Source organism: Hylobates moloch, unplaced genomic scaffold (assembly GCF_009828535.3).
Source record: "Hylobates moloch isolate HMO894 unplaced genomic scaffold, HMol_V3 SCAFFOLD_18, whole genome shotgun sequence".
NCBI lineage: Eukaryota > Metazoa > Chordata > Mammalia > Primates > Hylobatidae > Hylobates > Hylobates moloch.
This window is the reverse complement of record NW_026652293.1, coordinates 64,656,162-64,683,229: the sequence shown is the minus strand read 5'-3', so window position 1 is coordinate 64,683,229 and position 27,068 is coordinate 64,656,162.

Genomic DNA, 27,068 nt, shown 5'->3' with positions numbered 1-27,068 from the left:
ATTCTCTCTTATGGGAAAGACAGGTATGCTAAGACCCTAATGGATGCTTGTTGATGTTAGAGATTCAGAGGTCAAGGTGGTGGTCATTCCTGGTGTCCTACAGCCAGCTACCCTGGGGAGAGACGGCAAGGCATGTCTGCACTAGGCAGCCTTTGGGCTTTGTCTGGAAAGCAGCGAGGGAATCCTGGTAGCTTCTCATTCTGTTGCTGCCATAAGGCATCCCTCATGGGTCTGGAGTAGTGACCCTGAGTCGCTGTGGGGCCCCACGTGGCTTGCTTCAGTGAGAGATTTGGTGATGCAGAGAGTCTTCCATGTGTGGCTAAGCAGTGTGAGGAAGTGTTCTCTCCTCAAAAGCCACAGCCTGCTGATACTGTCCTGTCCAGCAGCCACGTTCAGGAGAAGGAAAATGAAGATGTCTTCTGATTACAAACCACCACCGTGGTCCTGCTGCTTGAGCAGAGCGTTGACCCAGACATGAGGCTCCTCCTAGGACAGAGCGCGCACACCAAAGCTTGCCTGAAGCAGCCAGGCTGGAGACATGGGCTCAGAGAGGGGCAGAGTCATCGCATGACCTTGACACCTGCTGAGGCTGAACTAGAGCTCAAGGGACTTGAGTTTGGAATTAGAACTTCCTGGCTGAAAAGGTCAACAAACATTAAAAGTGGCTGTGGTGTATCCTTCTCTAGAGATTTTGAGAAAAAAGACCATTTTTTTTTTCCTGGGGAATAGCATGAATTATAATCCAGCCCCAAATATGGGAAATGCTTTTAAGGTCTCTTCTGCCATTTAATTTCTACCCTCAATGACTTACCCAGGAGTACATAAAAACAAATCTGAGGCTGCCCAGGTCTCTGTTGCCAAGTCTGAGGACTAGGCACATTGATTTGTCTAGGAAGTAATGAATTCCCACTGTTTTGAAATTTAGACGAGGCCAGGTGCAGTGGCTCACACCTGTAATCCCAGCACTTTGGAGGCCATATTGGGAGGGCTGCTTGAGCCCAGGAGTTTAAACGTTTTTGCTGCACCAGCTTGGGCAAAACAGGAAAACACCTAACTCTACAAAAATAAAGAAATAAAAAAATCAGCTGGGTGTGGTGGCACGTGCCTGTAGACTCAGCTACTTGGGAGGCTGTGCCAGGAGACTGCTTGAGCCCAGGAGGTTGAGGCTGCAGTGAGCCATGGTCAAGCCACTGTACTCCAGCCTGGGTGACAGAGTGAGACTCAGCCTCAAAAACACAATGAAATTAAGAGGATTCTCATGTGCTGTGAATCGTACTACAACAAACTGTACCTTTTAATAACAGAAGATCTGCAGGCTTGGAGTGTTTTGAAAGAGAAGAAAGGTAGAAGATGAGGTTGGAGAAGGGCTTGGGGCTAGATTATGAGGACTATGGAAGGGACTTTGAACTTGAAACAAGGAAAGCAGTCCAAAAATAAAAGTCCAGGTGGGAAATATTTTGGCTTGGACTAAGGTTCCTGCCAGAAGATGAAGAGAAGAAGCTGCATTTGAGATAGTTTTTGAAGTTAGAGCATTCCTGAACTGCCGGTGGATTGGATATTGGATATGGGATACGAGAAGTGAGGGAGAAGAAGGAATCAAGCATGGCTCTAGGATTCTGGATTAGGTAACAGTGTGGACATGTGTACCAGAGACAAATGGAGAAATGGGTGTGCTGTGAGTGTGTGTGCAAACATGTATGTGTGTTGGGGTTAGATTGACAAATCTAATGACATGTCAAGTATGTGATTGGGTGTGGGAAATGCCACCCCAAAATGTGGTGCCTTGGAGATTGAGAAAACAGCAGAAGCTGGAAGGTCCCTCTGACCTTCTCTCACTCCTTTCTCCCTTGAAGTGGGACATAGAAACTAACATTCTCCTCACCCCTTCTTCCCTAAAGCAGACCATCAAACCTAGGAAGGTGACTCTGATCTTCCCCTTTCCTCTGAATACCCTTACGTGTCAGGTATCCTGTTCTATCCCTAGAGGAAAGGAATGTCACTCAGGGACCCCAGGAAGAAACTGAACAAATAGGCCTTCCTAAGTTTCCCCTTTAGATCATACTTTTTTTTCTCCAGTCATACTTCTGCACCACTGTCCATAAAAATACATGGATCTTCCCATTCCTTTGGGAATGGAAGGTACTCTTGCCACATAAGAGTAATGGAATGGAAGGTACTCTTGCCACATAAAACTAATAAAATAAATTTATATGCTCTTCTCTTTTTAACCTGTCTTCTGTTATAGGGGTCTCAGCAATTACTCTCATATTGGGTGAGGAAAAGATACACTTTTTCTCCCCTACATATGCAATTGTATTTTCTGACCTGAATATAAAGGAAGAAATTTAGGCGGGAGGTGAAGATAGGAATAGACTCTGTTTATCTATAATACCTGAAATCTAAGCTATTGATGAAATTGTCCAAGCAGAGACTAAGGAGAGAGAAGAAAAGGAGTAGCTGGGTCAGATCCAAAAGAAAATATACGAGGGATGGAAGCAGAATAGAAGACCCCATATGATACTAAGAAGTGGTCAGAGTGGAAGAAAGAAAGGAGAATGTAGGCTCACAGGTGAAGGTAAGAGAGTGTTGAGAAGGAGAGGTGATCAGGAATGAGGGTACTGGGAGAGTCCAGAGAAGTAATAAGGAACCCAGTGAGAACTGCTGCAGAGAAGTGCAGTGGGGAGCACCCTGGGCTTCAGTGGAGTTGGGACAGTGTTAGCATGAAGGGGCAGAGATGATGCTCTCTGGAGGGGAATGTTTAAAAGCATAACTGCAGGCCTGGACACAGTCAAGGGGAGAAGAATACGTGTTGACTGAGTTCGAGGAGATTCCTTTTAGAAGCACAGCTGGAGCTGAGCCTTGAGTGATGTTTAGGATTTCACTTAGCTGAAGGGGAGGAGAGAGATTTTACACATGGGGAATGAACGTGAACAGAAGACTGGACCTACACTTCCAGCACAGTAGGCACAAGCCACATGTAACACCGGGTTCTAGATGTATGCCTAATTCAAATGCAGATGCACCCTTAGTGCAAAATACACGCCAAATGTTAAGGATTTACTATGAAAAAAAGATTGTATCTCATTTATAATTTTATGTGATTAATACTGAAAAGGTAATCTATTGGATATGCTGGGTTATATAAAACAGATTATAATAATTAATTTTATCATTTTCTTTTTTTTACTTTTTAAGTGTGACTATTAGAAAATTTAAAATTACATTCACAGCTTGCCACCTGTTTCTATCAGACAGTGCTGGCCAGAGATGAAATGAGATCGCGTGACACGAGGACCACCAGAGGAGAGTGTGTGCTCCAGCATAAAAGAAGATGAGTTTGGATCATTTCAGTGGAGTCTAAGTGGAGAGAATTTCCAAATGCAAGCAAAGAAATGCCAGGAGAAGGCTGTTAGAAGTTCCTAAGCAGGAGAAGGGCTCTAATCTATGGGAAATTCAGGCATAGGGGAGTCTGTGTTTTTAAATAATGAGAAAACTAACCCCTTCAAAACCAATCTAAGAAGTCTTCTGTGGAGGGGTCGCCTCTAAGAACAAGCAAGCAGAATGCAGGGGTCCCACGAGCCTTCCTTCTATTCAGTTTCTTTGTCTTCTAGCACTTCAGTCGGCAGACGATCCAGAGCTTGATGTCAGAGCCTGGGGCCTGGAGTCGAAGAGTGAACTCAGTAGAAGAGAAAGGAGAGCTAAGTCTGTTGGTCAACTCCTGTGCACAAAGCCTGGCAGGAGGTGCCTTATGTCATGGAGTGAGATGGTCAGGTGCAAGGACTTGGGAGCCAAGCAGCCTGGGACAAAATCCCAGCTGCCCCTCTTACCTACTGGGTGACTTGAAGTAAGTCAGAGAGCCTCTCTCGGCTTGGTTTTCTCTTTTGTTTAAGGCCTTGAATACTGCACATAGGGCTGCAGTGAGTTCTAATGAGGTCATATATGGGAAATACATAGCCAGGTATGTATGTACACAGGCGCACTGTGACTCTCAGTTAACATTCATTGTTATCATGGTTGTATCCGTTTAACAGCTCTGCAAGGGGAGGTGTTGAGATACCCATTTTATAAGTGAGGGTGCTGGACAAGGGCTATAATCAGAGCATCTTGATTTCAGGCTCTCCTCAGTAGCACCATGGACAGATCACAGGTCGCTATGAAGTTTAACCTGTGCTCACACACACTGGGCCAGCTTGGGGGTGACAGTGGCTGGTCCATCCCTTCCAGGGTAGATAGCTCCCGAGAAAGAATTGCACTTCCAAAAGAGACTTCCTTGCATCTGAGAACGTCCCCTCCCCACCTCTCCACTCCTCTCTCTCTTCTCTTTCCCTGAAGGCCTAGAACCCAGTTTCTTAAAAACTGGTAATACGTAGATCGTGTCTTTTTGTTCCTTCATTACTTTGTACTTCACATCTGATGAGTCAGCACAAAGCTTTTCAGTGCATCAGGAGATGTTTATGTTACCCCCTCTCTATGGGAGATTAGGGACAAAGAAGGCAAGAGACTGGCCTTTTTGTGCATTTCTTAGACACTCCTTCTAACCAGAACCTCTGCAGAGAGTGTGAGGCTCCCCATCTTTAAACCTGTATGGTAAGATTTGAGAGAAAGCAATTTTTTTTAGTGTAGAAGAGTAAGTATGGCAGTGAGAGTGAAGGCAGTGTGTAAGAAGAGAGAATGACCAAGGGCAATGTCAGTGTGAACAAACCTGCTAGCAAGTGAGTTCCTGCTTTGTGGGCAGTCCCTGAGGCTCTGAGAACGACCCACTAAAGAGAGCCAGGCCTGTGGGAGATCCGGTTTTCAAAGACACAGTGTGCAAGGGGGGTTGAAGTCACTGAAGAAACTCTCACCCAACTCTTTATCTCTCCCCACTTGCATTGTATCTGAAATCTCAGCATTACAGCTTTGTAATGCTGGTAAGGTTTTCTTGTTACTTACGAAGATTTGTTAAAAAGCATCAAACTGCCGGGCGTGGTGGCTCACGCCTGTAATCCCAGCACTTTGGGAGGCCATAGTGGGCGGATCATGAGGTCAGGAGATAGAGACCGTCCTAGGTAACAAGGTGAAACCCCATCTCTACTAAAAAAAATACAAAAAAATTAGCCGGGCGTGGTGGCGGGCACCTGTAGTCCCAGCTAGGCAGGAGGCTGAGGCAGGAGAATGGCGTGAACCCAGGAGGCGGAGCTTGCAGTGAGCCGAGATCACGCCCCTGCACTCCAGCCTGGGCGACAGAGCGAGACTCCATCTCAAAAAAAAAAAAAAAAAAAAAGCATCCAACTGTTCACACTAGCAGATAAAAGAGGGCCAGCTTAGTGATGTTGGTTATATAAAGTATGACACATCCCTCTCATGGCATACCACACATGCCTTAAAGATAGTAATGATGGAGATCTCTGTTGACATGGAAAGATGTTCAGGATATATTGTTTAAAAAAAGGTATGGAAGCAAGATTCCACTTTTGCTTAGGAAAAGTCTTTAAATACACAGATGTACATGAGATGTAATTCAATTTACTGTTGAATTATAGATTTTTTTCTTTTTGCTTATCTGTATCTTCCAATTTTTCTATTAAGAACAAAGATTTATTCTGTGCTTTAAAATATTTTAAATGCAAGCCATCTAGTGGTCATTACTTACAAGTTACTTAGTAGGCATTAATTAATAAATAAATTATCCTATTGAGTTCTTGTTTAATTGGCATAGAGTTTCAGTTTTCCAAGATGAAAGAACTTTACAATATTCACTGTACAACAACCTGAATGTACTTGACATTTCTGACTTGTACACTTAAATATGGTTAAAATGGTAATTTTTGTTTGTTTTTTTGAGATGGAGTTTCACTCTCTTTGCCCAGGCTGGAGTGCAATGGCGCGATCTCGGCTCACCGCAACCTCCGCCTCCCAGGTTCAAGCGATTCTCCTGCTTCAGCCTCCTGAGTAGCTAGGATAACAGGCAGGCGCCACCATGCCCGGCTAATTTTGTATTTTTAGTAGAGGCGGGGTTTCTCCCTGTTGGTCAGGCTGTTCTCAAACTCCCAGCCTCAGGTGATCCGCCCACCTTGGCCTCCAAAAGTGCTGGGATTGCAGGTGTGAGCCACCATGCCCAGCAGATAAATTTTATGTTATGTGTTTTCTACCATAATTAAATATTTTTTAAACCTAAAAAAATGGGGAATAAAGATAGCTGAGAGAAGTATAACAGGGCCAACAGTGGCATAAAGGCCCCCCATTCTCCCAGCACATCTGCAGAAAAATCTTGGCCATAATTCTTTTTTTTTTTAACTGGTTTATTGAATGGTCTAAACATCATGGACTTTATTTTTCTTAAACCATAAATTTAAAAAAAAATTTATTATACTTTAAGTCCTAGGGTACATGTTCACAATGTGCAGGTTTGTTACATATGTATACACATGCCATGTTGGTGTGCTGCACCCATTAACTCGTCATTTACATTAGGTATTTCTCCTAATGCTATAACTCATCCCCTCCCCCCACCCCACAACAGGCCACAGTGTGTGATGTTCCCCACTCTGTGTCCAAGTGTTCTCATTGTTCAATTCCCACCTATGAGTGAGAACATGCGGTGTTTGGTTTTCTGTCCTTGTGACAGTTTGCTCAGAATGATGGTTTCCAGCTTCATCCATGTCCCTATGAAGGACATGAACTCATCCTTTTTTTATGGCTGCATAGTATTCCATGGTGTATATGTGCCACATTTTCTTAATCCGGTCTATCATTGATGGACATTTGAGTTGGTTCCAAGTCTTTCCTATTGTGAATAGTGCTGCAATAAACATACCTATGCATGTGTCTTTATAGCAGCATGATTTATAGTCCTTTGGGTATATACCCAGTAATGGGATGGCTGGGTCAAATGGTATTTCTAGTTCTAGATCCTCAAGGAATTGCCACACTGTCTTCCACAATGGTTGAACTAGTTTACAATCCCACCAACAGTGTAAAAGTGTTCCTATTTCTCCACATTCTCTCCAGCACCTGTTGTTTCCTGACTTTTTAATGAGCGCCATTCTAACTGGTGTGAGATGGTATCTCATTGTGGTTTTGATTTGCATTTCTCTGATGGCCAGTGATGATGAGCATTTTTTCATGTGTCTGTTGGCTGCATAAATGTCTTCTTTTGAGAAGTGTCTGTTCATATCCTTCACACACTTTTTGATGGTGTTGATTTTTTCGTGTAAATTTGTTTAAGTTCTTTGTAGTTTCTGGATATTAGCCCTTTGTCAAACGGGTAGATTGTAAAAATTTTCTCCCATTCTGTAGGTTTCTGATGGTAGTTTCTTTTGCTGTGCAGAAGCTCTTTAGTTTAATTAGATCCCATTTGTCAATTTTGGCTTTTGTTGTCATTGCTTTTGGTGTTTTAGTCATGAAGTCCTTGCCCATGCCTATGTCATGAATGGTATTGCCTAGGTTTTCTTCTAGGGTTTTTATGGTTTTGGGTCTAACATTTAAGTCTTTAATCCACCTTGAATTAATTTTTGTATAAGGTGTAAGGAAGGGATCCAGTTTTAGCTTTCTACATATGGCTAGCCAGTTTTCCCATCACCATTTATTAAATAGGGAATCCTTTCCCCATTTCTTGTTTTTGTCAGGTTTGTCAAAGATCAGATGGTTGTAGATGTGTGGTATTATTTCTGAGGGCTCTGTTCTATTCCATTGGTCTATCTCTCTGTTTTGGTACCAGTACCATGCTGTTTTGGTTACTGTAGCCTTGTAGTATAGTTTGAAGTCAGGTAGCGTGATGCCTCCATCTTTGTTCTTTTGGCTTAGGATTGTCTTGGCAATGCAGGCTCTTTTTTGGTTCTGTATGAACTTTAGTTTTTTCCAGTTCTATGAAGAGAGTCATTGGTAGCTTGATAGGGATGGCATCGAATCTATGAACTACCTTGGGCAGTATGGCCATTTTCATGATATTGATTCTTCCTATCCATGAGTATGGAATGTTCTTCCATTTGTTTGTGTCCTCTTTTATTTCATTGAGCAGTGGTTTGTAGTTCTCCTTGAAGAGGTCCTTCACATCCCTTGTAAGTTGGATTCCTAGGTATTTTATTCTCTTTGAAGCAATTGTGAATGGGAGTTCACTCATGGTTTGGCTGTCTGTTTGTCTGTTATTGGTGTATAGAAATGCTTATGATTTTTGCACATTGTTTCTGTATCCTGAGACTTTGCTGAAGTTGCTTATCAGCTTAAGGATATTTTGGGCTGAGACGATGGGGTTTTCTGAATATACAGTCATTTCATCTGCAAACAGGGACAATTTGACTCCCTCTTTCCCCAATTGAATATCCTTTATTTCTTTCTGCTGTCTGATTGCCCTGGCCAGAATTTCCAACACTATGTGGAATAGGAGTGGTGAGAGAGGGCATCCCTGTCTTGTGCCAGTTTTCAAACGGAATGCTTCCAGTTTTTGCCCATTCAGTATGATATTTGCTGTGGGTTTGTCATAAATAGCTCTTATTATTTGAGATATGTCCCATCAATACCTAGTTTATTGAGAGTTTTTAGCATGAAGGGCTGTTGAATTTTGTCAAAGGCCTTTTCTGCATCTATTGAGATAATCATGTGATTTTTGTCTTTGGTTCTGTTTATATGATGGATTACGTTTATTGATTTGTGTATGTTGAACCAGCCCTGCATCCCAGGGATGAAGTCCACTTGATCTTGGTTGATAAGCTTTTTGATGTGCTGCTGGATTCGGTTTGCTGTATTTTATTGAGGATTTTCACATCGATGTTCATCAGGGATGTTGGTCTAAAATTACCCTTTTTTGTTGTGTCTCTGCCAGGCCTTGGTATCAGGATGATGCTGGCCTCATAAAATGAGTTAGGGAGGATTCCCTCTTTTTCTATTGATTGGAATAGTTTCAAAAGGAGTGGTAGGTACCAGCTCCTCTTTTTACTCCTGGTAGAATTCGGCTGTAAGTCCACCTGGTCTTGGACTTGTTTTGGTTGGTAGGCTGTTAATTATTGCCTCAATTTCAGAGCCTGTTGTTGGTCTATTCAGGGATTCAACTTCTTCCTGGTTTAGTCTTGGAAGGGCGTATGTGTCCAGGAATTTATCCATTTCTCCTAGATTTTCTAGTTTATTTGTGTAAAGGTGTTTATAGTATTCTCTGATGGTAGTTTGTAGTTCTGTGGGATCGGTGGTGATATCCCCTTTATCATTTTTTATTGTGTCTATTTGATTCTTCTCTCTTCTTTATTAGTCTTGGTAGCAGTCTATCAGTTTTGTTGATCTTTTCAAAAAACAAGCTCCTGGATTCATTGATTTTTTGAAGACTTTTTGTGTCTCTATCTCCTTCAGTTCTGCTCTGATCTTAGTTATTTCTTGCCTTCTGGTAGCTTTTAAATGTGTTTGCTCTTGCTTCTCTAATTCTTTTAATTGTGATGTTAGGGTTGTTGATTTTAGATCTTTCCTGCTTTCTCTTGTGGGCATTTAGTGCTATAAATTTCCCTCTACACACTGCTTTAAATATGTCCCAGAGATTCTGGTATGTTGTGTCTTTGTTCTCACTGGTTTCAAAGAACACCTTTATTTCTGCCTTTATTTCATTGTGTACCCAGTAGTCATTCAGGAGCAGGTTGTTCAGTTTCCATGTATTTCAGTGGTTTTGAGTGGGTTTCTTAAGCCTGAGTTCTAATTTGATTGCACTGTGGTCTGAGAGATAGTTTGTTATAATTTCTGTTCTTTTACATTGCTGAGGAGTGCTTTACTTCCAACTATGTGGTCAATTTTGGAATAAGTGCGATGTGTTGCTAAGAAGAACGTATAGTCTGTTGATTTGGGGTGGAGAGTTCTGTAGATGTCTATTAGGTCTGCTTGGATGCAGAGCTGAGTTCAAGTCCTGGATATCCTTGTTAACTTTCTGCCTCGTTGATCTGTCTAATGTTGACAGTGGGGTGTTAAAGTCTCCCATTTTTATTGTGTGGGAATCTAAGTCTCTTTGTAGGTCTCTAAGGACTTGCTTTATGAATCTGGGTGCTCCTGTATTGGGTGCATATATATTCAGGATAGTTAGCTCTTCTTGTTGAATTGATCCCTTTACCATTATGTAATGGCCTTCTTTGTCTCTTTTGATCTTTGTTGGCTTAAAGTCTGTTTTATCAGAGACTAGGATTGCAGCCCTTGCCTTTTTTTGTTTTCCATTTGCTTGGTAGATCTTCCTCCATCCCTTTATTTTGAGCCTATGTGTGTCTCTGCATGTGAGATGGGTCTCTTGAATACAGCACATTGCTGGGTCTTGACTCTTTATCCAATTTGCCAGTCTGTGTCTTTTAATTGGAGCACTTAGCCCATTTACATTTAATGTTAATATTGTTATGTGTCAATTTGATCCTGTCATTATGATGTTAGCTGGTTATTTTGCTGATTAGTTGATGCAGTTTCTTTCTAGCCTCGATGGTCTTTACAATTTGGCATGTTTTTGCAGTGGCTAGTACCGATTGTTCCTTTCCATGTTTAGTACTTCCTTCAGGAGCTCTTCTAAGGCAGGCCTGTTGACAAAATCTCTCAGCATTTGCTTGTCTGTAAAGGATTTTATTTCTCCTTCACTTATGAAGCTTAGTTTGGCTGGATATGAAATTCTGGGTTGAAAATTCTTTTCTTTAAGAATGTTGAATATTGGATCTTGGCCATAATTCTGAGTTGAGCTAATCTTAATAGTTAGGCAATGAGCCACCCCTATCAGAGTTACAGTGGGTTCCTGCATTTTGGCAAAATTTACTTAGATCCACAACTAATACCAACTTACAAACTTTCCTCCACTGTCTGCATTGCTCTCTAAATGGCAAAGCTGTTTGACTTATGCTAGAGAAAATTTGATTTGGTGTATTAATGTTGATCTGCTTCATTGATTATTCAGCCTTCTTTCTCTAGAGCCACTTTTCTTCCTGGAGCTTTGTAATATTACCCATCATCATACACACTTTGTTAATAAGCAATATTCTCCTGAGCCATTATTAGAAACAATAGTATGAAATGAGTAAATAATTCCAAAATTATACTAAAAAGCCAGAGCAACTGCTAGTACAGAACCATGTGTATTTACATGGAAAGTAAATCACAGAGCAGTACGTGAGTATGGGGAGATGAATGTTCTTGTTTAAATCAGGTGTTACTGAATTGCTAACACTTCTGTGTTACTAACTTGCTAACACTTCTGTGATCACGTGGTCCCATAAATGGATTCCCTCCAGCACTACCTTACATTGAGGCTTCCACACCACATTTTTCTCTTAGTCTCTGGCTGGTTTTAACTGTTCTCTAAACCTATTGGTTAAGCCTTTAGAACTTTATTTTGATATGCTTCCCTTTGCCCTACCCTCCCATTTCAAATTCTGAGTAAGAAGAAAACAAATAAATAAACAGAACGACTACAAAATAGCTCTGTAGATAAGTTTGGTCCCTGATGAGTGCACATTCAACAATACACCTGAACTCTATCCAGCAATTATGATTCTCAAAGGCTCCTAAGCCTTAACGAGCCATCCTCAAAACTCCACATGATTTGTCCTTATTAATGAAATTTTAAAATTCTTCCTTTCTGTTTACTTATCTGGTAATGTTTCTGAAAATTCAGAGCCCTGGCTGTTCAACATTCTTTTCAGTGTTGAAACCAGATTCTCACTAAACTCCATCTCATCTTCTGTAACTTAAAAGTGTATAGGAAAAAAAAAGTGTTCATCTAATAAGATACTTTGGGAGGCTGAGGTGGGTGGATCACCTGAGGTCAGGAGTTTGAGACCAGCCTGGCCAACATGGTGAAACTCCCCATCTTTACTAAAAATACAAAAACTCAGCCAGGCTTGGTGGTGGGTGCCTGTAATCCCAACTACTTTGGAGGCTGAGGCAGTAGAATTGCTTGAATCCAGGAGGTGAATGTTGCAATGAGCCAAGATTGCACCATTGTACTACAGCCTGGGCAACAAGAGCAAAACTCAGTCTTAAAAAAAAAAAAAAGATACTTGAAATTAGATGGAAAAAAAATCTTCCAAATCCTATCAAACTTAACAAAGTTACTTTAGTTTGTATACATCTTGGGATATTTTGCTTGCTTGCTTGCTTTTTTTTCTTTTTTGTCTTTCTTTCTTTTTTTTTTTTTTTTTGAGATGGAGTCTTGCTCTGTCACCCAGGCTGGAATGCAGTGGTGCAATCTCGGTTCACTGTAATCTACACCTCCCGGGTTCAAGGGATTCTCCTGCCTCAGCCTCTCAAGTAGCTGCATTACAGGCATGCACCACCACACCTGGATAATTTTGTATTTTTTAGTAGAGATGGGGTTTCACCATATTGGTCAGGCTGGTCTTGAACTCCCGACCTCAGATGATCCACCCATCTTGGCCTCCCAAAGTGCTGGGATTACAGGCTTGAGCCACCACACCTAGCTGATATTTTTCATATGTAGATTTTTGTAACTATAATCAGAGTGTACAAATAATTTGTCTCTTTTTATTTAATACTATATGAACACTTCTCATGTTGTTTCAAAGTTTGTGAAATATAATGTGTAATGACCAATGTATTGTTTCATTAAGTGAGTTAACTGTAATTTACATAACTACGCCTATATTTCAGTTATTTGGGTGACTTCTAACTTTCATTTGCTACTATAATAACTTGGTACATGTATATTTTTTCTACATTAGATGATTTGAGTAAGATGCATTCTTATAAATAATATTTTTTTTGGCTGGGCACGGTGGCTCTTGCCTGGAATCCCAGCACTTTGGGAGCCCTAGGCAGAAGAATAGCTTGAGATCAGGAGTTCAAGACCAGCCTGGGCAACATAGTAAAACATTTCCCCCCGAGCCAACATCTACAAAAAATTTTAAAATTATCCAGGCTTGGGGGTGGGTGCCTGTAGTCCTAATTACTTGGGAGGCTGAGGCAGGAGGATCAGTTGAGCCCAAGAGTTCAAGGTTGCAGTGAGATGTGATCATGCCACTACACTCCAGCCTGGACAACAAGGGACCCCCTGTCTGTAAAAGAATGAAAACTAAAAATAATAATATTTGGGGGGCAATAAGAGAGGCTTATTTTTGTAGCTTTTGATAGACCTTATAAAACTTTTCTAAAATGATTGTACCATAAGCCATGAGTAACTAATATGAGTTTATCCCCCCTGTCATTTATAAATTTACAACTGAAAAAATATGAAATGCCATTTTTAGACCTTAGACAACAGGCAGCATAGGTCTGTGATTCCTAATAGAAGGGGGCAATTGAGGTGAGCCTCACAATCACTCCAACCTCACTTTCAGAGATACTTTCTGGATGGGAGTGAATAGGAAACAAAGCTTGAACAGAGCACAGTGATTTCACTGAACTGAGAAGACAGATATTGGAATTTGGAGTACTGAAGCAGCTAGAATTTGCAGAGGAGAGTAAGAGAGAGGAGAGCTGTGGGAAGACTGAACTCTAGAAACCTGTACAGGAATATTCCTGAAGCTTTGGTTAAATACTAAGTATTCATGTACAGAGCAAGAAACTACTAGTTCTAGCAAGTAACAACCTTTTGAGATGGAACCACTAAAGAGAGAATATCTACTTGGAAGCTGTGAAATGAACATCTGCTAGATTTTGCACAAGCAGGGAGACATTCAAGACCTCCAGCCAGAGTGTAGATACCTCCTTGAATGCCATGAGCGTTCAACAGAGACTCCAGCAAGATCATGTCATAGAAGTAAATTAATCTAGCTCTAGGGAAAAAGTTGTTTTAGACCCACCCTAACAAAGCTTTAAAAGCACTCCTTAATAGGATAAAATTTATCTCCAAGAGTAAATTAACAGTCTGCCAGAACGAAAGTTGACACTTATTAAGGATAACAAAAAAAACCTGGACACCAAACAACAGAGCATTTATAATGCCCAGCATATTACAAAAACACTGTCAGATATTTACAGAAACAGTTAAAGGTGGAAAAATAACAAGAAGAAAAAAATGTGTTAATAAAAAATTATCCTGAAATGACAGAAGTGTTTAAATTAATAGACAATATTATAATTATGATAAAGGATTATTACAAATACAATAAAGGATTTAAATGAAAATGTAAAAATAATAAGAGAATAAATAGGACTCAGGAGAGAAATGAGACCCATAAAAATAGAAATTTTAGAACTGAATAATACAACATTTAAAATAAAAATTTATTTCATGGGCTTAATGGCAGATTAAACACAGCAAAAGGAAGGAACAGTGAATTTGAACTCAGGGTTAGGAAAACTATCCAAACTAAAGCAAAACTAAAACATTGATTTTTTTTAATGCTGGTTAAACAATGAAGAGGGACTAATTAAATGGTAGGAAAATAGAAATAAGATTAAAATACACGAAATTGGAGTACTAAAAGAAGAAATAGGCATGGGAGTGAAAAATATTTCAAGATGTAATAATCAAATTATTTCCTAATTTAAATGAAAGATTCAAGAATATCAACAAAACTCAAGCAAGATAAACATTGAAAACCACACCAGAGCACATCATACTCAAACTGCTAAAAACCAATCATGAAAATTAAATATTAAAAGCAACTAGAAGAAAAAAAGATGCATTAAACTCACTTGAGACACAGTAAGAATGGTTGCTAACTTATCAGAAAAGGGCAAGTCAAAAGGTGATGCAGTGATATTTAAATCGCTGTAAGGAAAAAAACTTTCAATCTAGAAATCCAGCAAAAACATCCTTCAAAAATGGAGGTCACCAGACCAAGATGCAGTAAATGCGCTTCTTCCTACTCTTCCCACCAAGTTCTCGTAGAACCCAAACCGAGCAAAAAACTCACCCCCACTAATAACAAAAACTCTGAATATCACATATAAAACAAATATGAGAAGACTTTGAAAGGTGGAGAGAAGAAAACAGATCAGCACGAGATCTCAGACCCTAAATAATGACATGGTAGTGAGCCTTGGTTTCCTCCCCCACTTATATATCCTACACATCAGGTGCTGAAGAAGTAGGTAATGTGAAAACATAGAACTAGAAAAGACAAAAGGAGCCTCAAGAAAAACCTGCTGTGTCTAGACAAAGGATCAGGAAAGGGGGAACATAGGAAAACAGAAAACCTTTAGACAAAAATTGCCCTACCACAGCCTCCTACCCCTGCTGGAGTGCTCTCAGAATGGACTGAGTGAGGAGCCAGTAATTTCATTTCTATCAGCAGTAATCAAACACCCCCATACCTGATATCACTGGGGAGCATTATGGGGATTCTGAACCCTCAGTCTGCAGTAACGAAGTGCCCCTTCACCATCCTTGCCTGGAGTAATGTCAGAGGAGGCCATGTGGGAAGCCAGAACTTTCACCACCATCCAGAATGTTCCTGAACAATCACCCTTATGTAACTGACATTAAGAAACACTGCATCCAGCAACTATAGAAAACAGTCTTTCCAAGCGTATGTGAAACATACACAAAGACTGACCATATGCTGAGCCATAAAATAAGTCTGGCCACGCCTAAAAAGATTGAAATTAATCTTCCTCAATCAAAAAATTAAATAAGAAATCAGTAACAAAAAGAACTCCAGAAAAATTCCCAAGTATTTGGAAATTAAGCAACACACTTCTAAACAACAAATAGATCAAAGAAAAAATTAAAAGGTAATTAGAGAATATTTTGAACTTAATAATAATAGCACATATCAAAATTTATAGATTGCAGTTGGAGGGAAATTTATAGCTCTAAATGCTTATATTAGAAAAGATGAAGGAATTTAAACCATAGGTTTAAACTATAAGTTTAAAATCCATCTTTAGAGGCAAGAAGAAGAGCAAATTAAATCAATGTAAGCAGAAAAATGGAAATTAAAAAGAAATCAGTGAAATAGAAAACACAAGATCAATAGAGAAAAGTAACAAAACCAGTTATTTCTATGAAATTGTTAATGAAGTGATTAGTAATCTCTTACTTAGAAAGAGAAAAAAAATAGAAATAAAACCTAACACTGGAGGTCCCAGATTTAGAAAACAACTACTACTAGACCTAAGAAATGAGATAGACAGCAACACAATAATAGTGGGGGACTTAAATACTCTACTGACAGCACTAGACAAGTCATCAAGACAGAAAGTCTACAAAGAAACAATAGATATAAACTATACCCTAGAATAAACTGACATATATATTTACAGAACGTTCATCCAAACAACTGCAGAATATACATTCTTCTCATCAGCACATGGAACATTCTCCAAGATAGACCATATGATAGGCCACAAATCTCCATAAATTTAAGAAAATCAAAATAATATCAAATATCTTCTCAGACCACAGTGAAATAAAACTGGAAATAACTTCAAAAAAATCCTCAAAACTATACAAATATATGGAAATTAAATAATCTGCTCTTGAATGATCTTTGGGTCAACAATGAAATCAAAATGGGAATTTAAAAATTCTTTGAACTGAAAAATAATAGCGACACAACCTATAAACCTCTGGGATACAGCAAAAGCAATACTAACAGGAAAGTTCATAGCATTAAATGCCTACATCAGAAAGTCAGAAAGAGCACAAATAAACACCTTAATGTCACACCTCAAGGAACTAGAGAAACAAGATCTAAACCTAAACCCAGCAGAAGAAAAGAAATAACAAAGATCAGAGCAAAACTAAATGAATGGAAACCAAAAAAATAAAAATATAAAAAATAAATGAAACAAAAAGCAGGTTCTTTGAAAAGATAAACAAAATTGATAGGCCATTAGTGAGATTAACGAACAAGAGAGAAGATCTGAATAAACTCAATTAGAAATGAAACTGGATATACTAAAACCAATACCATAGAAATACAAAAGAGTGGCCGGGCATGGTGGCTCATGCCTGTAATCCCAGCACTTAGTGAGGCTGAGGTGGGGGGATCACCTGAGGTCAGGGTCGAGACCAGCCTGACCAACATGGAGAAACCCCGTCTCTACTAAAAATACAAAAAATTAGCCAGGCATGGTAGCACATGCCTGTAATCCCAGCTACTCGGGAGGCTGAGGCAAGAAAATGGCTTGAACCTGGGAGGCAGAGGTTGCAGTGAGCCGAGATGGCACCATTGCACTCCAGCCTGGGCAACAAGAGCGAAACTCCATTTCAAAAAAAAAAAAAAGAAATACAGAACAGCATTTAAGGCTACTATGAACACCTTTACATGCACAAACTAGAAAATCTAGAGGAGATGGATAAATTCCTGGAAATATAACAACCCTCTAGATTAAACTGGGACGAAATAGAAACCGTGAACAGATCAATAACAAGCAGTGAGATTGAATCAGTAATAAAAAAAAAAATTGCCTCCTGGCTAACACAGTGAAACCCCGTCTCTACTAAAAATACAAAAAATTAGCCAGGTGAGTTGGTGGGCGCCTGTAGTCCCAGCTACTCGGGAGGCTGAGGCAGGAGAATGGCGTGTACCCGGGAGGCGGAGCTTGCAGTGAGCCAAGATGATGCCACTGCACTCCAGCCTGGGCGACAGCGAGACTCCATCTAAAAAAAAAAAAAAATTGCCAACAAAAAAAGTCCAGGACCAGATGGATTGACAGCTGAATTCTATCAGACATTCAAAGGAGAATTGATACTAATCCTACTGAAACTATTCCAAAACTGCAGGCTATCAAATTTTTAAAGTATGCTTTTCATCATTCTTGAGGATAACAGAGATTCTGAACCCTCATATTGTCATCTTTCAAATAATGATGAAAAATGACAAAATTATTTAGATAGGTGGTATTAACTCACAGATTTGTTTTGTACACTATCCATTATCCAAAACTTCCCCTTTTTAACTTTTTTATTTGGATTTTTTCTCTTTAGCTATTGCTTCATAATACTTAACATTATAGATTTTGAATACAGATAATAAAAAACGTAACTGAAATCTATCTACTTGGAATTGAAGATTTAGCCAAAGTAGTTGGTTGGAAACCATCAAAATGAGTTTAGAGGAATAGCATTAGATGTCATTTCTTCACAATATTCCCCATTTCTCTGCATTTCCATGAAAATTCTGTCAATGGTTAAAAGTTCCAAAGGCCTAGCATTGTTCATTGTCTCTATTTTTCTGAAACACAAATTAATCACCTGGTATGAAAAAAATCACTAAGGAGGCAGCACTATTGTGGTGGAGGAAAAATTGACAGTTGAAGAAGAGGAGGATAATTTGGAATTCAAGAATCAAAAAACCCTGGGTATGGTCAGAAAAATAACTTCATAAAAGTTTAACTTTGAATTGTCAATCATTTCAGAATTGGAAATAACTTTTTTAGCCTGGTGTATATAGCAGATGCCAATAAATGTTTCATTCCCAGAGAGCTAAAAAAATATTTTAAGTCACTATTTACCCACACACACTATATCTATAGTAGCTAACACAATGATTTTTGTTTCTTTCCTTATCACTGGCATGCGATTGACTGGCTTAAGTCTAATAAACATCTCGCTGAGGCTGAAGACTTCACACTTTGACGCTCTATCTTTGTATCAACTTAATTAGTCTTCTCACCACTAGAACCACCACTTTCATATACCCATTTTTTACTCACTTTATAAATGAGAAATGGCAAAATGCAAAAAATAAAAAATAAAAATAAAAAAATGCATAAGCTGAGACAATGAGCAAAGATGACAAAGGTGCCCAAATGGAGCCACTGGCTGGCAGACACGACGCCCACAGCACCACCGCACCGAGGGGTCCCGTTTTCTGCTAATGTGTCCTGGGACTGGCGGAGTCAGTGTTCTAAAGATTGTTTAGAACTTGACAGTGCACTATTTGAAGTCCTTTTGTAATTACGTGCTACCTTTTACCCTCCTCATTTGAAGTATATACAAATAGGAGAGGCAGGGGAAGCAGCAGTCCAGGTTAAAAAAAGAAGTAATCAGTAAGAAAGAACATAGAAACCAGTAAGAAAGAGGTAGGGCTAGGAAAGTACCAGTGAACTGAGGAAGGAGGCCTTCAGCTGTGATTTAAAAGCGGGGAGGATTTTGGCTTTAGCAAACTGAACCTAAATAGGTGTAGCTATATAGATGTACATATAAATATACTTATGTACTTATGTTCACATACATGAGTGTATACATACACACATACATGGGGGACGGGGAGAGAAACAGTTGAGTTTTTCCATAGCTTCTTCATAACTCTGTGTTCCAAAATATTAAGTATTCCCGCATAACAAGAATTCAGGTGTGTTTTTTAAAACATCCCCCAACTTTTTCTCTGAATTTTATGTGCAATGAACAGGTATTACTCACGAGGTCAGGAGTTCGAGACCAGCCTGGCCAACATGGTGAAACCCCTTCTCTACTAAAAACAAAAATTAGCCTGGCATGTTGGCATGCACCTGTAGTCCCAGCTACTCGGGAGGCTGAGGCAGAAGAATCACTTGAACCCAGGGGCTGAGGTTGCAGTAAGCCGAGATCGCGCCATTGCACTCTCGCCCCGGTAACAGTGTGAGACTTCATCTCGAAAAAAAAAAAAAAAGATTTAAATAGAATTATAAAATCATTCATGAAAAATAAATATAAGTAGGGAATGTGTTATGTTTATGTTTTCAAGTAGGAAGACCGTGTTAGGGGTGGAGAGATCTTCTCTACCTACACAAATACCCCACAGGAGTCTCTACTGAAGCTCATGGGCCACAGAGAAGCCTGATTCACAGGAAGTGCCGATTGCTCCAGGTCAGCACATTATTTAACTTATTCATTTTGAATCCAGTTATATCTGGCTGTAGGCCTGTGTTGCATATTGTTTCAATTTTTCTGTATATTATGTCTTGACATGTTGAAAAACCTTTACGGAGGAGAGAGACAGCCCTCCCTGAGCCAGCTAATTGTCAGAGCCCAGTCCAGCTCCAAACAAGCCTCTGATATGCAAACTAACCAACATACAGCCACACCTCCTCTATCCCACCCTTGCTCCGCAGGAGGCAATATTCCTCTGCCCTAATCATCCCAGGGCCAGGTGCCAGGCAACTCCCTAGTGTGCCACCCCTATAGCTTAGGGCCCTGTGAAATTATGCAAAGTAGCCAATCCTAAACTGTTCACCCACCTTGCCATTTCTCTCCCCGAAAACTCCAGAGAAGGCTCTGGCCTAAACCTTCCCCTCACTCTTGCCTTCTTCCTCCTGACCATCCTAGCATCTTCCCCACGTGGTTCTGCCTGGCATGGTGTACTTCCTGTCTCTAGAACTGTGAGTATCATAAACCTGTTTTCCTCAGCCTCTCCAGTGTCTCCTCTTGTGACCACAGCTGGCTGACCATCTCATAAGAGAACAAAAAAGGCCAAACACAGTGGCTCATGCCTATAATCCCAACTCTTTGGGAGGTTGAGCAGTGAAGAACACTTGAGGCCAGGAGTTTGAGATAAGCCTGGGCAACATAGCAAGACCCTGTCTCTACCAAAAAAAAAAAAAAATTAGGCACGCGTGATGGCATGCCTGTAGTCCCAGCTACTGGGGTAACTGAGGCAGGAAGATTGCTTGAGCTCATGAGTTTGTTACCATGAGCAATGATTATACCACTGCACTCCAGCCTGGGTAATAGAGAGAGACTGTGTCTCTAAAAAAATAAATAAATTGAATAAATAAATACTTTTTAAATAAAAATTACAAAACAAAACCCTCATTTGTCAAGTTTGGTAAAAGATTCAATCTTGACTACTTTTTGGGGACCCCTCCCTGCTTCCTGCCCCCTTGGGATTTCATGAAAGCCTCCCAACTAACACAGCCAAGGATACTAGAGAAGGGCTTCTGCTGTTCAGGCCTCAGAGGCTGCGCTGCCAGTGCTCAGGCTCTCGGGCATGTGAAGTTGCGAGAGGGACACCTGCTAGTGCTCCCCCTCCCCACTCTCCACTGCCAGACTCTGCCATGGGGACATCACTGACTCCTGGCACCCACCACAACCACCCCACCTTGAAGCCCTGCCATCTCCAGGTTCACAGATCTTCCACCTTCTCCAAGAGAATCTGGAAATCATAGTTTCTGGGAAAATCTCCTCAATATCTTAAAGTTGGCCACCAATTAAACATCTTATGTGCACTGTAGCTGTCTACATGGCCAGGGGTTGAGTTGGCTTGAACTCAGCCCCCAGTGGCCTGGCAATGCTTCCCATGAGCGTGTTGTGGCAATTCCACATTCTCTCTTTTCTGCTGATAAGCCGACCCAGCAAAAGCAACAGCATTGTTAATTTTTCAGTAACTCATCCCGTTGTGAAAGAAGTATGGGTGCTAACTGCGTGTGTTTGAGGTGCCAGGGAACACCAAAGTCATTATTTCTAAAATGGGAATAACAAAGCCATTGCCTTCTAGACTTTACAAGGTTGTTGGGAGGTCAGACGAGCTGGGATGCTGCAATGCTCTAGATGAATGCATATAAGGTAAAGAAGTTGGGTAGTATCAGGTGGAAGAAGAGAACAGACAGGGAGTACAGGGAGAGCTGCTGGGACTATTGTTGCTCAGAGCCACCCTTGTTTCCTTTACATTTATGATACCTGTTTGCAACAGTGAGCACTGCCATGCTATGTAGCCAAACGGGAAAAGGACAGTCTTTTTCCATGTCATGTAGCTTCAGAATTGCCCCTGTACATAAATGGGATGCATTACCCAGAAAGAACCAAACAGTTCTACGTATCAGCATCATGCTTTATAAATGACGATACACTCATGTCTAATATCCTCTGTTCACTATGGAAGGTCAGGCAGCCATTGTGTGTTTGTCCGTTTTGCATTGCTATGAAAGAATGCCTGACGCTGAGTAATTTAAGAAAAGAGGTTTATTTGGCTCATAGTTCTGCAGGCTGCACTAGCATGGCACTCACATCTGCTCAGCTTCTTAGGAGGCCTCAGGAAGCTTACAATCATAGCGGAAGGTGAACGGGGAGCTGTCATGTCACCTGGGGAGAGAGGGAGCAACAGGAGAGAGGAGGAGGTGCCAGGCTCTTTTTAAACAATCAGCTCTTATGTGAACTCACAGAGTGAGAGCTCACTCATTACCACGAGGACAGCAACAACATATTCATGAGGGATCTGCCCCCATGACTCAAATGCCTCCCACTGGGCCCACCTCAAACGCTGGAGGTCACGTTTCAACATGAGATTTGGAGAGTCACATTCAAACCATGTTACTGAGTGTGTCCATTCTAAAGTAGAATGCACAGGAGCAGAGACATGTGGCTGATCGCAGAAGAGAGGACCTTGTATCTGTGGCTTAGCCCTCTGGTGCTCAGACAGATAAATGGAACAGAACTGGAGAAATTAATAAAAGAAATTCAGGATATCATATGCACAGAGGCTTTGCTGGCCGTAGCACCACTTTGTGTTTCCCGTTCTTCTTTGTTGTTCTGCTATCATTATTTATTCATGATAACAGGGAATTAGATTGTGCCCTTCAGGGGCAGCCCAACAGATGTGAAATGCAGCAAATGTGAGGGTGTGTGTGTGTAAATGTACCTGAAATGGGTATGGGGACATATAAAAGCTTTACAAATCACAAGACTACCTTCTATGTTTTATAAAACTTTAACATGTGCAAAGCGCTTTTTTATGTGTTCTTTCATAAATTATGCATGTTGATGAACATCATAATTCTGTGGGATTGGGCAAGGGGGGAAAGCCCAAGGTGTCTAGAGTTTCACATTGCAAGCACTAGCTGAAAGAGTCTGCTCTTTCTGGAAAAGGCCATCAGACCCAAAGAGGACTCTTCTCTGTGCTGCTTCTACCAATCTACTCTAGATCTGTCCCTTCCCCTGAGAAGTGCTGCTGAGGATGAATGGGCCTGTCCGAGGGTCTAAGAAGGACAAGCACAGCAGGCTGGAGGCTGGAGGAAGCCGCTGACATTGCAAGAGGCACAGATAATGCTGCTTTGGACAACTGCCCAGAGTGGTGCAACCAGCCAGGGCCAAGGAGCCTCTTGCACCAACTGACGTGAATGGCACCTGTTGGAAATTTGCCGATTGTGCATAAACATGCTTCATGCAAACCAGGCTGGCTGGAACCACTTTACGCCCTCCTCTTCCCCTCACCCTGCTTCCACAAACACACCCGGACACACACCGACTCACACACATGCAAACACATTCAGGCCCTGTTCCTCCCAAAGCATCACCTGGCATGGACAGCTGGCTAGCTCTCAGGAGGGAGAGTCAGAATAGAACAGAGCAGATGCTAGCCATAGGAAAATGCTGAAGGAGAAACACAGGGCATGCTGAGCCACGGCGGGAAGAAGGAAAGGTGCTTTAGAAACTGCAGTAGCAATCGTGAAGTAGTACCTGAATCGGGATTGTATACCAGCTTTCAGCCAGAGATCTCAGAGAGCTTTACTAGCATCATTAGAGAGGTTATCATTTCCATTTTGGATGTGGGAATGCACCAAGGGAAAAGGGCTGGATCCATTTGACCAAGGGCGAGGAGAAATCCTGATGGGTAAAGAGCTCAAGGTTGTTTCTCCATTAGACTGGTTCAGATGGTTGAGAATCCAGGCTGCACAGCGACCTCAAACATCCCTACCCTGGGCACTCTCAGTGACCCCAGGTTGCAGGACTTTCCTTTCCATTAATAATGGATCACATGCCACAGAAGGGAGGTCTCTAGTCAAGGGTTTTGTCCTTGGTCCCATCCTGCTAAATATTTTAAACAATTTTTTTGTGAAAATAAAACCAACCTGATTATCAAATTTGCAGATGCCAAAAGTTAGGGGAGATGACACATTTCTTGGATAACAGAATTGCTTTGCAAAAAACCTCTAACAAGCTGGAACGATCGACCTGAACTAACTTGATAAAATTTAAAAGGAATCAATGGAAAGTCCTAAACTCAGGTTTAGAAAGTCAGCTGTACTGACACATGACATGGAAAACTAATAATAGCAATCTTTTTGAAAAAGACTTGACATGTTTAGTTGACTCTACAGTTTAGAGAAAAACTTCTAAGAAAGCTAATGCAACCGAAGACACATTCATAGACATATAGGGTCGTGTAGTCATAGAATATTATTACTGAAGGTGACATTAGAAGTCATCATTGCATGATGGAGCAGAAGTTCTTCAAGGCTAAATGTAAGACTAGATAGAAAGGATATAACATGGGTTCTATCTTGAGCACAAACTCTAATCAATGGGAAGCTGCTGCCTGGAGAACCACTTTTGAGAAGGATTCTGAGTTCTTATCTGGGCTCAGCAGAGAGGAGGGCTGGGAGAATTGAGTGATTCTGTCGTGGTCTAGAGAGGGAGTCCCAGGGCTACAAATGTAGGAATAGAGAGCTCCATGGGCCTGCCTGCTCAGCCCCATGGAGCTCTCTATTCCAGTGTGTCCTGTTGCAAGCACCTGCAACTTCTGCCTAGGCACTTTCTCCTGATCTGCGCATGGGGGAGGCTGGGAGTGCTGTGAAGTAAATCCCTCTGATAGATGAGAGTGGGAAGATAAATATCCCTAACATCCTTGCCCCTTAGAGGGAAAAATTCTCAGGTGTGCTCTGCAGCCTCTCTCAGAGTTCACCAGCAAATTAAGTCTCAGTTGCCCATGGCAGTCACCATTGGATGCCTTTCTGGTCTGTCTCACCTCCCCAGTCCTCCACAGATGCTTCCAGGAATCACCTGCCAAATAAACCACTTGCACCTAAATCTTTGTCTCAGGATCAGCTTCTGGGGACACTCACCCAACACAGCTTCCTGTTTGTCATTGTTGATAAAACAAAGAAAACAATAATCAACCCAACACTAGCTGGGTGACATGATCAAGTATAGTGTGAAGCACTAGATCACTGAGAACCTGAGGAGAGAGATCAGGATTATGAAGGGTCTGGTGTCTCTCAGCCAATAAAGAAGAACTCACAGAAAAAGGGTGATGATTCTGGGAAGCAGAGAGGGCAGAGGGCAGGAGGCAGTGCTTCAGCTACTAGAGGCAGTTGAGCACTGAGGTTATCAACACTGAGTTTGGTTTCACAACCCTAAGTATACAGCTCAGAGGTGCCACCTACTAAATGTGTAATCTTAGTTTTTTTTTTTTTTTTACCTTTTTAAAACTTCTCTAAACCTTTGTGTCCTTATCTGTAATATAGACATTGTAATCATGTCTACCTCTTAGTGTGACTTTGTGAATTAAATGTGATAATGCCTGACTCATAGTAAGCACAAAATAAACACTAGCTACGTAAGACAAGCAAGACTTCTTTTTAAGCACTGGAAGGCATTGTTAGAGCCAGTGTTTCAATATTAAAATCAATCAGATTCACATTTTAATTAATCAGATCATTATTTTTAAATCATACCGATAATGTGTGTTGTCTGGCAATGAAACTGGCTTCCTTGTGAATGGCCAGGAGGAGGTGAGAGTTGGCTGTGGGTGGGTTTGGGATAGATGCCCCCCCTCCCTTGCCCTACTGCCTTCTCTAACCTCTTTCCCCAGCTTTCTTCCTTACCTCCCCCATTTCCCACCCAAGGCCCTAGACTGTTTAAAATCTCCAGGGACTCCTTTGTTTGCTTTCCTTATAAACATATTCCCGGCAAATGCGGATCTCAAGAGGCTAATTTGGTGCCATCTGGAAAGAGCACTTTTCGTCTTCCCCAGCACTTCACTTCCAAGATGCATTTGTACTGAGCCCCAAGGCAAGTGGCTGGGCAGCACAGCTTCGGAGGAACATATGGTGGAGGGAAGCCACCCACGGGGATCCTGGAGAGGAGCTGAAAGCGGACTTCCTCTCTCCACTGATTGGGGTTGTGAACAAAAGGTTCATGAAGACTCCTGCAGCAGGATTGAATAAAACCAGTGTCAGGTGGTCACCCTAGAGCAGGACCCAGCCCATCAGGACTGGGAAGCTCACACTGGCTAGACTGTAAAGTAGACAAGAAACTACCTTTCTTCCTAATCCTCACCCATGCCCCCTCCTCCATGCAGTCTACTTTCACTGTCTCTACACACTCCACATTGCTACAAGGCCATTAGAGAGAGGACACACACAACAAACTGTTACTTTATGAGAATATCTAAAATACGAAAAAAGTATTAGTGCTAGATCATACACAAAATACTCCCACCAACATCAAAATTAACAAAGGATTATTGGCACACCATGATGTCAATTCCTCTACACATTTATTACTTATTTAAAAATCACTATATTTGAAAGTAATTTGCAGTTTAGAATTTATCACTTCACAAGAATTCCTGAGTAGGCCCAATGATACTAGATAAAACACAGTCAAACATAAGGGCATTACTTCCATGCTTCCATTGCTAAAGTAATTTTTTTCCATTTAACAAGCGTTGATTGATTGTCTACATGCCGGACATTGTTTTACGTGCTGGGGATTCAACCTTAAAAAAGACAAAGTCGGCCGAGCACGGCGGCTCATGCCTGTAATCCCAGCACTTTGGGAGGCCGAGGTGGGCGGATCACAAGGTCAAGATCGAGACCATCCCGGCCAATATGGTGAAACCCCGTCTCTACCAAAAAACACAAAAATTAGCTGGGCATGGTGACGCACGCCTGTAGTCCCAGCTACTCGGGAGGCTGAGGCAGGAGAATCACTTGAACCCAGGAGGCGGAGGTTGCAGTGAGCTGAGATTGCACCACTGCCCCCAGAGCAAAACTCCATCTCAAAAAAAAAAACAACAAAAAAAGACAAAGTCTTTGCTCTATGGGGAAATTATTTCAAACATTAAAAAATAATAAATAAAAGTCACTGTGGAATGCAATTCCCTAATGATATATTTGCAATGATTCGGGTGGAAACTATCATAGTCAGAGTACCAACTGGGCCTGCAGAACTCCAAATGCACCAGCCCCAAGTGGCTGCCTTGTCCATTGTGTACATTGTTAACTCATAATTAAGGAGAAACAACAATGCAGGGAGAATGTGTGAATCCATGCTTTGAGGCCATGTAAAGAAAAGAGTAGAGACCACAGAGGTGGCGCACCAAGTCATAATACCCTGGAACTCAAGGATGTGTCTTAATTATCTTTATGTTTCCTGCCCCTTGCATATCATAGGAGCTCCACAAGTATTTATTAAACTGAAAAACCTAACATATAGGGCTGGCATTACAGCCAATTTTGTTTTATCCTTGGCCTTT